Genomic DNA, 16,243 nt, shown 5'->3' on the forward strand with positions numbered 1-16,243 from the left:
TAACAGATACTGAACTTTCAGGGGTGTAGGATGCATTTTTCGTGCCCAATATATTTTTTGGAATTTCAGTGGTCTAGGGTGCGGGTTAATGCTCCTTTCAAGCTGCAAATGTTTTTGGGTCATTCCGAGCTCTCTGACAGTTTTTGGGCCACCAACATTTTCTGGACTTTAGGGGGTCTAGGATGTCTGTAAACCCCTTTTTTGAGCCTCCAAAGTTTTTAACCTTTTTGCAGGCCTAAGATGCATTTTAAGGCCTTTATTGCCTGCTAACATATTCTGAACATTCACGAGTGTAGGATGCATTTTCCGTGCCCAAAATATTTTTGGGAAATTCAGTCGTCTAGGATGCAGGTTAATGCCCCTTTCAGGCTGCAAATGTTTTTGGGACATTCAGAGCTCTCTGACAGTTTTTGGGCCACCAACATTTTCTGGACTTTAGGGGGTCTAGGATGTCTGTAAACCCCTTTTTTGGGCCTCCAAAGTTTTCAACCTTTTTGCAGGCCTTAGATGCATTTTAAGGGCTTTTTTGGCTGCTAACATATACTGAACGTTCAGTGGTATAGGATTCATTTTTTCGTTCCCAATATATTTTTGGGATTTTCAGTGGTCTAGGATGCGGGTTAATGCCCCTTTCAGGCTGCAAATGTTTTTGGGACATTCAGAGCTCTCTGACACAGTTTTTGGGCCACCAATATTTTCAGGACTTTAGGGGCTCTAGGATGCCTGTAAACCCCTTTTTTGGGCATCAAAAGTTTTCAACCTTTTTGCAGGCCTAAGATGCATTTTAAGGCCTTTTTGGGCTGCTAACATATACTGAACTTTCAGGGTGTAGGATGCATTTTCCGTGCCCAAAACATTTTTGGGAAATTCAGTGGTCTAGGATGCGGGTTAAAGCCCCTTTCAGGCTGCAAATGTTTTGGGGACATTCAGAGCTCTCTGACACAGTTTTTGGGCCACCAACATTTTCTGGACTTTAGGGGGTCTAGGATATCTGTAAACCCCTTTTTTGGGCCTGCAAAGTTTTCAACCTTTTTGCAGGCCTAAGATGCATTTTAAGGCCTTTTTTGCCTGCTAACATATTCTGAACGTTCACGGGTGTAGGATTCATTTTTCGTGCCCAATATTTTTTTGGGAAATTCAGTGGTCTAGGGTGCGGGTTAATGCTCCTTTCAAGCTGCAAATGTTTTTGGGTCATTCCGAGCTCTCTGACAGTTTTTGGGCCACCAACATTTTCTGGACTTTAGGGGGTCTAGGATGTCTGTAAACCCCTTTTTTGGGCCTCCAAAGATTTCAACCTTTTTGCAGGCCTTAGATGCATTTTCAGGGCTTTTTTGGCTGCTAACATATACTGAACGTTCAAGGGTATAGGATTCATTTTTTCGTTCCCAAAATATTTTTGGGAAATTCAGTGGTCTAGGATGCGGGTTAATGCCCCTTTCAGGCTGCAAATGTTTTTGGGACATTCAGTGCTCTCTGACACAGTTTTTGGGCCACCAATATTTTCTGGACTTTAGGGGCTCTAGGATGCCTGTAAAACCCTTTTTTGGGCATCCAAATTTTTCAACCTTTTTGCAGGCCTAAGATGCATTTTATGGCCTTTTTGGGCTGCTAACATATACTGAACTTTCAGGGTGTAGGATGCATTTCCCATGCCCAAAATATTTTTGGGAAATTCACTGGTCTAGGATGCGGGTTAATGCCCCTTTCAGGCTGCAAATGTTTTTGGGACATTCAGAGCTCTCTGGCACAGTTTTTGGCCCACCAACATTTTCTGGACTTTAGGGGGGCTAGGATGCCTGTAAACCCCTTTTTTGGGCATCCAAAGTTTTCAACCTTTTTGCAGGCCTAAGATGCATTTTAAGGCCTTTTTGGGCTGCTAACATATACTGAACTTTCAGGGTGTAGGATGCATTTTCCGTGCCCAAAATATTTTTGGGAAATTCAGTGGTCTAGGATGCTGGTTAATGCCCCTTTCAAGCTGCACATGTTTTTGGGTCATTCAGAGCTCTCTGACAGTTTTTGGGCCACCAACATTTTCTGGACTTTAGGGGGTCTAGGATGTCTGTAAACCCCTTTTTTGGGCCTCCAAAGATTTCAACCTTTTTGCAGGCCTTAGATGCATTTTCAGGGCTTTTTTGGCTGCTAACATATACTGAACGTTCAGGGTGTAGGATGCATTTCCCGTGCCCAAAATATTTTTGGGAAATTCAGTGGTCTAGGATGCGGGTTAATGCCCCTTTCAGGCTGCAAATGTTTTGGGACATTCAGAGCTCTCTGGCACAGTTTTTGGGCCAACAACATTTTCTGGACTTTAGGGGGGCTAGGATGCCTGTAAACCCCTTTTTTGGGCCTTCAAAGTTTTCAACCTTTTTGCAGGCCTACGATGCATTTTAAGGCCTTTTTTTGGGCTGCTATCATATTCTGAACTTTCAGGGGTGTAGGATGCATTTTTCGTGCCCAAAATATTTTTGAGAATGACAGTGGTCTAGGATGCGGGTTAATGCCCCTTTTAGGCTGCAAATGTTTTTGGGACATTCAGAGCTCTCTGACACAGTTTTTGGGCCACCAACATTTTCTGGACTTTAGGGGCTCTAGGATGCCTGTAAACCCCTTTTTTGGGCCTCCAAAGTTTTCAACCTTTTTGCAGGCCTAAGATGCATTTTAAGGCCTTTTTTGCCTGCTAACATATTCTGAACGTTCACGGGTGTAGGATGCATTTTCCGTGCCCAAAATATTTTTGGGAAATTCAGTCGTCTAGGATACGGGTTAATGCCCATTTCAGGCTGCAAATGTTTTTGGGACATTCAGAGCTCTCTGGCCCACCAACATTTTCTGGACTTTAGGGGGGCTAGGATGCCTGTAAACCCCTTTTTTGGGCCTTCAAAGTTTTCAACCTTTTTGCAGGCCTAAGGTGCATTTTAAGGCCTTTTTTGCCTGCTATCATATTCTGAACGTTCACGGGTGTAGGATGCATTTTCCGTGCCCAAAATATTTTTGGGAAATTCAGTCGTCTAGGATGCGGGTTAATGCCCCTTTCAGGATGCAAATGTTTTTGGGACATTCAGAGCTCTCTGACACCGTTTTTGGGCCACAAACATTTTCTGGACTTTAGGGGGTCTAGGATGTCTGTAAAGCCCTTTTTTGGGCCTCCAAAGTTTTCAACTTTTTTGCAGGCTTTAGAGGCATTTTAAGGGCTTTTTGGCTGCTAACATATACTGAACGTTCAGAGGTATAGGGTTCATTTTTTCGTTCCCAATATATTTTTGGGATTTTCAGTGGTCTAGGATGCGGGTTAATGCCCCTTTTAGGCTGCAAATGTTTTTGGGACATTCAGAGCTCTCTGACACAGTTTTTGGGCCACCAATAATTTCTGGACTTTAGGGGCTCTAGGATGCCTGTAAACCCCTTTTTTGGGCATCCAAAGTTTTCAACCTTTTTGCAGGCCTAAGATGCATTTTAAGGCCTTTTTTGCCTGCTAACATATTCTGAACGTTCACGGGTGTAGGATGCATTTTCCGTGCCCAAAATATTTTTGGGAAATTCAGTCGTCTAGGATGCGGGTTAATGCCCCTTTCAGGCTGCAAATGTTTTTGGGACATTCAGAGCTCTCTGACACAGTTTTTGGGCCACCAATATTTTCTGGACTTTAGGGGCTCTAGGATGCCTGTAAAACCCTTTTTTGGGCATCCAAATTTTTCAACCTTTTTGCAGGCCTAAAATGCATTTTAAGGCCTTTTTGGGCTGCTAACATATACTGAACTTTCAGGGTGTAGGATGCATTTCCCATGCCCAAAATATTTTTGGGAAATTCACTGGTCTAGGATGCGGGTTAATGCCCCTTTCAGGCTGCAAATGTTTTTGGGACATTAAGAGCTCTCTGGCACAGTTTTTGGCCCACCAACATTTTCTGGACTTTAGGGGGTCTAGGATGTCTGTAAACCCCTTTTTTGGGCCTCCAAAGTTTTCAACCTTTTTGCAGGCCTAAGATGCATTTAAGGCCTTTTTTGGGCTGCTAACATATACTGAACTTTCAGGGGTGTAGGATGCATTTTTCGTGCCCAATATATTTTTGGGAATTTCAGTGTTCTAGGGTGCGGGTACATGCCCCTTTCAAGCTACAAATGTTTTTGGGTCATTCAGAGCTCTCTGGCACAGTTTCTGGCCCACCAACATTTTCTGGACTTTAGGGGGGCTAGGATGCCTGTAAACCCCTTTTTTGGGCCTCCAAAGTTTTCAATGTTTTTACAGGCCTAAGATGCATTTTAAGGCCTTTTTGGGCTGCTAACATATACTGAACTTTCAGGGTGTAGGATGCATTTTCCGTGCCCAATATATTTTTGGGATTTTCAGTGGTCTAGGATGCGGGTTAATGCCCCTTTCAGGCTGCAAATGTTTTTGGGACATTCAGAGCTCTCTGACACAGTTTTTGGGCCACCAACATTTTCTGGACTTTAGGGGGTCTAGGATGCCTGTAAACCCCTTTTTTGGGCCTTCAAAGTTTTCAACTTTTTTGCAGGCCTAAGATGCATTTTAAGGCCTTTTTTGCCTGCTAACATATTCTGAAAGTTCACGGGTGTAGGATGCATTTTCCGTGCCCAAAATATTTTTGGGAAATTCAGTGGTCTAGGATGCGGGTTAATGCCCCTTTCAGGCTGCAAATGTTTTTTGGACATTCAGAGCTCTCTGACACAGTTTTTTGGGCCACCAACATTCTCTGGACTTTAGGGGGTCTAGGATGCCTGTAAACCCCTTTTTTGGGCCTTCAAAGTTTTCAACCTTTTTGCAGGCCTAAGATGCATTTTAAGGCCTTTTTTGCCTGCTAACATATTCTGAAAGTTCACGGGTGTAGGATGCATTTTCCGTGCCCAAAATATTCTTTGGAAATTCAGTCGTCTAGGATGCGGGTTAATGCTCCTTTCAGGCTGCAAATGTTTTTGGGACATTCAGAGCTCACTGACACAGTTTTTGGGCCGCAAACATTTTCTGGACTTTAGGGGGTCTAGGATGTCTGTAAAGCCCATTTTTTGGGCCTCCAAAGTTTTCAACTTTTTTGCAGGCCTTAGAGGCATTTTAAGGGCTTTTTTGGCTGCTAACATATACTGAACGTTCAGGGGTATAGGATTCATTTTTTCGTTCCCAATATATTTTTGGGATTTTCAGTGGTCTAGGATGCGGGTTAATGCCCCTTTCAGGCTGCAAATGTTTTTGGGACATTCAGAGCTCTCTGACACAGTTTTTGGGCCACCAATATTTTCTGGACTTTAGGGGCTCTAGGATGCCTGTAAACCCCTTTTTTGGGCATCCAAAGTTTTCAACCTTTTTGCAGGCCTAAGATGCATTTTAAGGCCTTTTTGGGCTGCTAACATATTCTGAATTTTCAGGGGTGTAGGATGCATTTTTCGTGCCCAAAATATTTTTGAGAATTTCAGTGGTCTAGGATGCGGGTTAATGCCCCTTTCAAGCTGCAAATGTTTTTTGGTCATTCAGAGCTCTCTGACAGTTTTTGGGCCACCAACATCTTCTGGACTTTAGGGGGTCTAGGATGTCTGTAAACCCCTTTTTTGGGCCTCCAAAGTTTTCAACCTTTTTGCAGGCATAAGATGCATTTTAAGGCCTTTTTTGCCTGCTAACATATTCTGAACGTTCACGGGTGTAGGATGCATTTTCCGTGCCCAAAATATTTTTGGGAAATTCAGTGGTCTAGGATGCGGGTTAATGCCCCTTTCAGGCTGCAAATGTTATTTGGACATTCAGAGCTCTCTGACACAGTTTTTGGGCCACAAACATTTTCTGGACTTTAGGGGGTCTAGGATGTCTGTAAAGCCCTTTTTTGGGCCTCCAAAGTTTTCAACCTTTTTGCAGGCCTTAGATGCATTTTCAGGGCTTTTTTGGCTGCTAACATATACTGAACGTTCAGGGGTATAGGATTCATTTTTTCGTTCCCAAAATATTTTTGGGAAATTCAGTGGTCTAGGATGCGGGTTAATGCCCCTTTCAGGCTGCAAATGTTTTTGGGACATTCAGAGCTCTCTGACACAGTTTTTGGGCCACCAATATTTTCTGGACTTTAGGGGCTCTAGGATGCCTGTAAACCCCTTTTTTGGGCATCCAAAGTTTTCAACCTTTTTGCAGGCCTAAAATGCATTTTAAGGCCTTTTTGGGCTGCTAACATATACTGAACTTTCAAGGTGTAGGATGCATTTTACGTGCCCAAAATATTTTTGGGAAATTCAGTGGTCTAGGATGCGGGTTAATGCCCCTTTTAGGCTGCAAATGTTTTTGGGACATTCAGAGCTCTCTGACACCGTTTTTGGGCCACCAATATTTTCTGGACTTTAGGGGGTCTAGGATGCTTGTAAACCCCTTTTTTGGACCTTCAAAGTTTTCAACCTTTTTGCAGGCCTAAGAAGCATTTTAAGGCCTTTTTTGGGCTGCTAACATATTCTGAACGTTCACGGGTGTAGGGTGCATTTTCCGTGCACAAAATATTTTTGGGAAATTCAGTGGTCTAGGATGAGGGTTAATGCCCCTTTTAGGCTGCAAATATTTTTGGGACATTCAGAGCTCTCTGACACAGTTTTGGGCCACCAACATTTTCTGGACTTTAGGGGGTCTAGGATGCTTGTAAACCCCTTTTTTGGGCCTTCAAAGTTTTCAACCTTTTTGCAGGCCTAATATGCATTTTAAGGCCTTTTTTTGGGCTGCTATCATATTCTGAATTTTCAGGGGTGTAGGATGCATTTTTCGTGCCCAAAATATTTTTGAGAATTTCAGTGGTCTAGGATGCGGGTTAATGCCCCTTTGAAGCTTCAAATGTTTTTGGGTTATTCGGAGCTCTCTGACAGTTTTTGGGCCACCAACATTTTCTGGACTTTAGGGGGTCTAGGATGTCTGTAAACCCCTTTTTTGGGCCTCCAAAGTTTTCAACCTTTTTGCAGGCCTAAGATGCATTTTAAGGCCTTTTTTGCCTGCTAACATATTCTGAACGTTCACGGGTGTAGGATGCATTTTCCGTGCCCAAAATATTTTTGGGAAATTCAGTAGTCTAGGATGCGGGTTCATGCCCCTTTCAGGCTGCAAATATTTTTGGGACATTCAGAGCTCTCTGACACAGTTTTTGGGCCACAAACATTTTCTGGACTTTAGGGGGTCTAGGATGTCTGTAAAGCCCTTTTTTGGGCCTCCAAAGTTTTCAACCTTTTTGCAGGCCTTAGATGCATTTTAAGGGCTTTTTTGGCTGCTAACATATACTGAACGTTCAAGGGTATAGGATTCATTTTTTCGTCCCTAATATATTTTTGGTATTTTCAGTGGTCTAGGATGCGGGTTAATGCCCCTTTCAGGCTGCAAATGTTTTTGGGACATTCAGAGCTCTCTGACACAGTTTTTGGGCCACCAATATTTTCTGGACTTTATTGGCTCTAGGATGCCCATGAACCCCTTTTTTGGGCATCCAAAGTTTCAACCTTTTTGCAGGCCTAAGATGCATTTTAAGGCCTTTTTGGGGTGCTAACATATACTGAACTTTCAGGGTGTAGGATGCATTTTCCGTGCCCAAAATATTTTTGGGAAATTCAGTGGTCTAGGATGCGGGTTAATGCCCCTTTCAGGCTGCAAATGTTTTTAGGACATTCAGAGCTCTTTGAAACAGTTTTTGGGCCACCAACATTTTCTGGACTTTAGGGGGTCTAGGATGCCTGTAAACCCCTGTTTTGGGCCTTCAAAGTTTTCAACCTTTTTGCAGGCATAAGATGCATTTTAAGGCCTTTTTTGCCTGCTAACATATTCTGAACGTTCACGGGTGTAGGATGCATTTTCCGTGCCCAAAATAATTTTGGGAAATTCAGTCGTCTAGGATGCGGGTTCATGCCCCTTTCAGGCTGCAAATGTTTTTGGGACATTCAGAGCTCTCTGACACAGTTTTTGGGCCACAAACATTTTCTGGACTTTAGGGGGTCTAGGATGTCTGTAAAGCCCTTTTTTGGGCCTCCAAAGTTTTCAACCTTTTTGCAGGCCTTAGATGCATTTTCAGGGCTTTTTTGGCTGCTAACATATACTGAACGTTCAAGGGTATAGGATTCATTTTTTCGTTCCCAAAATATTTTTGGGAAATTCAGTGGTCTAGGATGCGGGTTAATGCCCCTTTCAGGCTGCAAATGTTTTTGGGACATTCAGAGCTCTCTGACACAGTTTTTGGGCCACCAATATTTTCTGGACTTTAGGGGCTCTAGGATGCCTGTAAACCCCTTTTTTGGGCATCCAAAGTTTTCAACCTTTTTGCAGGCCTAAGATGCATTTTAAGGCCTTTTTGGGCTGCTAGCATATACTGAACTTTCAGGGTGAAGGATGCATTTCCCGTGCCCAAAATATTTTTGGGAAATTCAGTGGTCTAGGATGCGGGTTAATGCCCCTTTCAGGCTGCAAATGTTTTTGGGACATTCAGAGCTCTCTGACACAGTTTTTGGGCCACAAACATTTTCTGGACTTTAGGGGGTCTACGATGTCTGTAAAGCCCTTTTTTGTGCCTCCAAAGTTTTCAACCTTTTTGCAGGCCTTAGATGCATTTTAAGGCCTTTTTGGGCTGCTAACATATACTGAACTTTAAGGGTGTAGGATGCATTTTCCGTGCCCAAAATATTTTTGGGAAATTCAGTGGTCTAGGATGCGGGTTAATGCCCCTTTCAGGCTGCAAATGTTTTTTGGACATTCAGAGCTCTCTGACACAGTTTTTGGGCCACCAACATTTTCTGGACTTTAGGGGGTCTAGGATGCCTGTAAACCCCTTTTTTGGGCCTTCAAAGTTTTCAACATTTTTGCAGGCCTAAGATGCATTTTAAGGCCTTTTTTGCCTGCTAACATATTCTGAACGTTCAGGGGTGTAGGATGCATGTTTCGTGCCCAAAATATTTTTGAGAATTTCAGTGGTCTAGGATGCGGGTTAATGCCCCTTTGAAGCTGCAAATGTTTTTGGGTTATTCAGAGCTCTCTGAAACAGTTTTTGGGCCACCAACATTTTCTGGACTTTAGGGGGTCTAGGATGCCTGTAAACCCCTTTTTTGGGCCTTCAAAGTTTTCAACCTTTTTGCAGGCCTAAAATGCATTTTAAGGCCTTTTTTGCCTGCTAATATATTCTGAACGTTCACGGGTGTAGGATGCATTTTCCGTGCCCAAAATATTTTTTGGAAATTCAGTCGTCTAGAATGCGGGTTAATGCCCCTTTCAGGATGCAAATGTTTTTGGGACATTCAGAGCTCTCTGACACCGTTTTTGGGCCACCAACATTTTCTGGACTTTAGAGGGTCTAGGATGTCTGTAAAGCCCTTTTTTGGGCCTCCAAAGTTTTCAACTTTTTTGCAGGCCTTAGAGGCATTTTAAGGGCTTTTTTTGGCTGCTAACATATACTGAACGTTCAGGGGTATAGGATTCATTTTTTCGTTCCCAATATATTTTTGGGATTTTCAGTGGTCTAGGATGCGGGTTAATGCCCCTTTCAGGCTGCAAATGTTTTTGGGACATTCAGAGCTCTCTGACACAGTTTTTGGGCCACCAATAATTTCTGGACTTTAGGGGCTCTAGGATGCCTGTAAACCCCTTTTTTGGGCATCCAAAGTTTTCAACCTTTTTGCAGGCCTAAGATGCATTTTAAGGCCTTTTTTGCCTGCTAACATATTCTGAACGTTCACGGGTGTAGGATGCATTTTCCGTGCCCAAAATATTTTTGGGAAATTCAGTCATCTAGGATGCGGGTTCATGCCCCTTTCAGGCTGCAAATGTTTTTGGGACATTCAGAGCTCTCTGACACAGTTTTTGGGCCACCAATATTTTCTGGACTTTAGGGGCTCTAGGATGCCTGTAAACCCCTTTTTTGGGCATCCAAAGTTTTCAACCTTTTTGCAGGCCTAAGATGCATTTTAAGGCCTTTTTGGGCTGCTAAAAAATATACTGAACTTTCAGGGTGTAGGATGCATTTCCCGTGCCCAAAATATTTTTGGGAAATTCAGTGGTCTAGGATGCGGGTTAATGCCCCTTTCAGGCTGCAAATGTTTTTTGGAAATTCAGAGCTCTCTGAAACAGTTTTTGGGCCACCAACATTTTCTGGACTTTAGGGGGTCTAGGATGTCTGTAAAGCCCTTTTTTGGGCCTCCAAAGTTTTCAACTTTTTTGCAGGCCTTAGAGGCATTTTAAGGGCTTTTTTGGCTGCTAACATATACTGAACGTTCAGGGGTATAGGATTCATTTTTTCGTTCCCAATATATTTTTGGGATTTTCAGTGGTCTAGGATGCGGGTTAATGCCCCTTTCAGGCTGCAAATGTTTTTGGGACATTCAGAGCTCTCTGACACATTTTTTGGGCCACCAATATTTTCTGGACTTTAGGGGCTCTAGGATGCCTGTAAACCCCTTTTTTGGGCATCCAAAGTTTTCAACCTTTTTGCCGGCCTAAGATGCATTTTAAGGCCTTTTTTGCCTGCTAACATATTCTGAACGTTCAGGGGTGTAGGATGCATTTTTCATGCCCAAAATATTTTTGAGAATTTCAGTGGTCTAGGATGAGGGTTAATGCCCCTTTCAGGCTGCAAATGTTTTTGGGACATTCAGAGCTCTCTGACACAGTTTTTGGGCCACCAATATTTTCTGGACTTTAGGGGCTCTAGGATGCCTGTAAACCCCTTTTTTGGGCATCCAAAGTTTTCAACCTTTTTGCAGGCCTAAGATGCATTTTAAGGCCTTTTTGGGCTGCTAACATATACTGAACTTTCAGGGTGTAGGATGCATTTTCCGTGCCCAAAATATTTTTGGGAAATTCAGTGGTCTAGGGTGCGGGTTAATGCTCCTTTCAAGCTGCAAATGTTTTTGGGTCATTCCGAGCTCTCTGACAGTTTTTGGGCCACCAACATTTTCTGGACTTTAGGGGGGGTCTAGGATGCCTGTAAACCCCTTTTTTGGGCATCCAAAGTTTTCAACCTTTTTGCAGGCCTAAGATGCATTTTAAGGCCTTTTTTGCCTGCTAACATATTCTGAACGTTCAGGGGTGTAGGATGCATTTTTCATGCCCAAAATATTTTTGAGAATTTCAGTGGTCTAGGATGAGGGTTAATGCCCCTTTCAGGCTGCAAATGTTTTTGGGACATTCAGAGCTCTCTGACACAGTTTTTGGGCCACCAATATTTTCTGGACTTTAGGGGCTCTAGGATGCCTGTAAACCCCTTTTTTGGGCATCCAAAGTTTTCAACCTTTTTGCAGGCCTAAAATGCATTTTAAGGCCTTTTTTGTGCTGCTAACAGATACTGAACTTTCAGGGGTGTAGGATGCATTTTTCGTGCCCAATATATTTTTGGGATTTTCAGTGGTCTAGGATGCGGGTTAATGCCCCTTTCAGGCTGCAAATGTTTTTGGGACATTCAGAGCTCTCTGACACAGTTTTTGGGCCACCAACATTTTCTGGACTTTAGGGGGTCTAGGATGTCTGTAAACCCCTTTTTTGGGCCTGCAAAGTTTTAAACCTTTTTGCAGGCCTAAGATGCATTTTAAGGCCTTTTTTGGGCTGCTAACATATACTGAACTTTCAGGGGTGTAGGATGCATTTTTCGTGCCCAATATATTTTTGGGATTTTCAGTGGTCTAGGATGCGGGTTAATGCCCCTATCAGGCTGGAAATGTTTTTGGGACATTCAGAGCTCTCTGACACAGTTTTTGGGCCACCAACATTTTCTGGACTTTAGGGGCTCTAGGATGCCTGTAAACCCCTTTTTTGGGCATCCAAAGTTTTCAACCTTTTTGCTGGCCTAAGATGCATTTTAAGGCCTTTTTAGGCTGCTAACATATACTGAACGTTTAGTGGTATAGGATTCATTTTTTCGTTCCCAATATATTTTTGGGATTTTCAGTGGTCTAGGATGCGGGTTAATGCCCCTTTCAGGCTGCAAATGTTTTTGGGACATTCAGAGCTCTCTGACACATTTTTTGGGCCACCAATATTTTCTGGACTTTAGGGGCTCTAGGATGCCTGTAAACCCCTTTTTTGGGCATCCAAAGTTTTCAACCTTTTTGCAGGCCTAAGATGCATTTTAAGGCCTTTTTGGGCTGCTAACATATACTGAACTTTCAAGGTGTAGGATGCATTTTCCGTGCCCAAAACATTTTTGGGAAATTCAGTGGTCTAGGATGCGGGTTAATGCCCCTTTCAGGCTGCAAATGTTTTTGGGACATTCAGAGCTCTCTGACACAGTTTTTGGGCCACAAACATTTTCTGGACTTTAGGGGGTTCTAGGATGTCTGTAAAGCCCTTTTTTTGGCCTCCAAAGTTGTCAACCTTTTTGCCGGACGTAGATGCATTTTAAGGCCTTTTTTGGGCTGCTAACATATACTGAACTTTCAGGGGTGTAGGATGCATTTTTTGTGCCCAATATATTTTTGGGAATTTCAGTGGTCTAGGGTGTGGGTTAATGCTCCTTTCAAGCTGCAAATGTTTTTGGGACATTCAGAGCTCTCTGACAGTTTTTGCGCCACCAACATTTTCTGGACTTTAGGGGGTCTAGGATATCTGTAAACCCCTTTTTTGGGCCTCCAAAGTTTTCAACCTTTTTGCAGGCCTAAGATGCATTTTAAGGCCTTTTTTGCCTGCTAACATATTCTGAACGTTCAGGGGTGTAGGATGCATTTTTCATGCCCAAAATATTTTTGAGAATTTCAGTGGTCTAGGATGAGTGTTAATGCCCCTTTCAGGCTGCAAATGTTTTTGAGACATTCAGAGCTCTCTGACACAGTTTTTGGGCCACCAATATTTTCTGGACTTTAGGGGCTCTAGGATGCCTGTAAACCCCTTTTTTGGGCATCCAAAGTTTTCAACCTTTTTGCAGGCCTAAGATGCATTTTAAGGCCTTTTTGGGCTGCTAACATATACTGAACTTTCAGGGTGTAGGATGCATTTTCCGTGCCCAAAATATTTTTGGGAAATTCAGTGGTCTAGGGTGCGGGTTAATGCCCCTTTCAGGCTGCAAATGTTTTTGGGACATTCAGAGCTCTCTGACAGTTTTTGGGCCACCAACATTTTCTGGACTTTAGGGGGTCTAGGATGTCTGTAAACCCCTTTTTTGGGCCTCCAAAGTTTTCAACCTTTTTGCAGGCCTTAGATGCATTTTAAGGGCTTTTTTGGCTGCTAACATATACTGAACGTTCAGTGGTATAGGATTCATTTTTTCGTTCCCAATATATTTTTGGGATTTTCAGTGGTCTAGGATGCGGGTTAATGCCCCTTTCAGGCTGCAAATGTTTTTGGGACATTCAGAGCTCTCTGACACATTTTTTGGGCCACCAATATTTTCTGGACTTTAGGGGCTCTAGGATGCCTGTAAACCCCTTTTTTGGGCATCCAAAGTTTTCAACCTTTTTGCAGGCCAAAGATGCATTTTAAGGCCTTTTTGGACTGCTAACATATACTGAACTTTCAGGGGTGTAGGATGCATTTTCCGTGCCCAAAATATTTTTGGGAAATTCAGTGGTCTAGGGTGCGGGTTAATGCTCCTTTGAAGCTACAAATGTTTTTGGTCATTCCGAGCTCTCTGACAGTTTTTGGGCCACCAACATTTTCTGGACTTTAGGGGGTCTAGGATGTCTGTAAACCCCTTTTTTGGGCCTCCAAAGTTTTCAACCTTTTTGCAGGCCTAAGATGCATTTAAGGCCTTCTTTTCCTGCTAACATATTCTGAACATTCAGGGGTATAGGATTCATTTTTCATGCCCAATATATTTTTGGGATTTTCAGTGGTCTAGGATGCGGGTTAATGCCCCTTTCAGGCTGCAAATGTTTTTGGGACATTCAGAGCTCTCTGACACAGTTTTTGGGCCACCAACATTTTCTGTACTTTAGGGGGTCTAGGATGTCTGTAAACCCCTTTTTTGGGCCTCCAAAGTTTTCAACCTTTTTGCAGGCCTAAAATGCATTTGAAGGCCTTTTTTGGGCTGCTAACAGATACTGAACTTTCAGGGGTGTAGGATGCATTTTTCGTGCCCAATATATTTTTGGGATTTTCAGTGGTCTAGGATGCGAGTTAATGCCCCTTTCAGGCTGCAAATGTTTTTGGGACATTCAGAGCTCTCTGACACAGTTTTTGGGCCACCAACACTTTCTGGACTTTAGGGGGTCTAGGATGTCTTAAACCCCTTTTTTGGGCCTGCAAAGTTTTAAACCTTTTTGCAGGCCTAAGATGCATTTTAAGGCCTTTTTTGGGCTGCTAACATATACTGAACTTTCAGGGGTGTAGGATGCATTTTTCGTGCCCAATATATTTTTGGGATTTTCAGTGGTCTAGGATGCGGGTTAATGCCCCTATCAGGCTGGAAATGTTTTTGGGACATTCAGAGCTCTCTGACACAGTTTTTGGGCCACAAACATTTTCTGGACTTTATGGGGTCTAGGATGTCTGTAAAGCCCTTTTTTGGGCCTCCAAAGTTTTCAACCTTTTTGCAGGCCTAAGATGCATTTTAGGGCTTTTTTTGGCTGCTAACATATACTGAACGTTCAGGGGTATAGGATTCATTTTTTCGTTCCCAATATATTTTTGGGATTTTCAGTGGTCTATGATGCGGGTTAATGCCCCTTTCAGGCTGGAAATGTTTTTGGGACATTCAGAGCTCTCTGACACAGTTTTTGGGCCACCAATATTTTCTGGACTTTAGGGGCTCTAGGATGCCTGTAAACCCCTTTTTTGGGCATCCAAAGTTTTCAACCTTTTTGCAGGCCTAAGATGCATTTTAAGGCCTTTTTGGGCTGCTAACATATACTGAACTTTAAAGGTGTAGGATGCATTTTCAGTGCCCAAAACATTTTTGGGAAATTCAGTGGTCTAGGATGTGGGTTAATGCCCCTTTCAGGCTGCAAATGTTTTTGGGACATTCAGAGCTCTCTGACACAGTTTTTGGGCCACCAACATTTTCTGGACTTTAGGGGGTTCTAGGATGTCTGTAAAGCCCTTTTTTGGGCCTCCAAAGTTTTCAACCTTTTTGCCGGCCTTAGATGCATTTTAAGGCCTTTTTTGCCTGCTAACATATTCTGAACGTTCAGGGGTGTAGGATGCATTTTTCATGCCCAAAATATTTTTGGGAAATTCAGTGGTCTAGGGTGCGGGTTAATGCTCCTTTCAAGCTGCAAATGTTTTTGGGTCATTCCGAGCTCTCTGACAGTTTTTGGGCCACCAACATTTTCTGGACTTTAGGGGGTCTAGGATGTCTGTAAACCCCTTTTTTGGGCCTCCAAAGTTTTCAACCTTTTTGCAGGCCTAAGATGCATTTTAAGGCCTTTTTTGCCTGCTAACATATTCTGAACATTCACGGGTGTAGGATGCATTTTCCGTGCCCAAAATATGTTTGGGAAATTCAGTCGTCTAGGATGCGGGTTAATGCCCCTTTCAGGCTTCAAATGTTTTTGGGACATTCAGAGCTCTCTGATACACTTTTTGGGCCACCAACATTTTCTGGACTTTAGGGGGTGTAGGATGTCTGTAAACCCCTATTTTGGGCCTCCAAAGTTTTCAACCTTTTTGCAGGCCTAAGATGCATTTTAAGAGTTTTTTTGCCTGCCAACATATTCTGAACGTTCAGGGGTATAGGATTCATTTTTCGTGCCCAATATATTTTTGGGATTTTCAGTGGTCTAGGATGTGGGTTAATGCCCCTTTCAGGCTGCAAATGTTTTTGGGACATTCAGAGCTCTCTGACACAGTTTTTGGGCCACCAACATTTTCTGGACTTTAGGGGGTCTAGGATGTCTGTAAACCCCTTTTTTGGGCCTGCAAAGTTTTAAACCTTTTTGCAGGCCTAAGATGCATTTTAAGGCCTTTTTTGGGCTGCTAACATATACTGAACTTTCAGGGGTATAGGATTCATTTTTCGTGCCCAATATATTTTTGGGATTTTCAGTGGTCTAGGATGCGGGTTAATGCCCCTTTCAGGCTGCAAATGTTTTTGGGACATTCAGAGCTCTCTGACACAGTTTTTGGGCCACCAACATTTTCTGTACTTTAGGGGGTCTAGGATGTCTGTAAACCCCTTTTTTGGGCCTCCAAAGTTTTCAACCTTTTTGCAGGCCTAAAATGCATTTTAAGGCCTTTTTTGGGCTGCTAACAGATACTGAACTTTCAGGGGTGTAGGATGCATTTTTCATGCCCAATATATTTTTGGGAATTTCAGCGGTCTAGGGTGCGGGTTAATGCTCCTTTCAAGCTGCAAATGTTTTTGGGTCATTCC

Source organism: Ambystoma mexicanum, chromosome 14 (genome assembly GCF_040938575.1).
Source record: "Ambystoma mexicanum isolate Mex_15411 chromosome 14, UKY_AmexF1_1, whole genome shotgun sequence".
NCBI lineage: Eukaryota > Metazoa > Chordata > Amphibia > Caudata > Ambystomatidae > Ambystoma > Ambystoma mexicanum.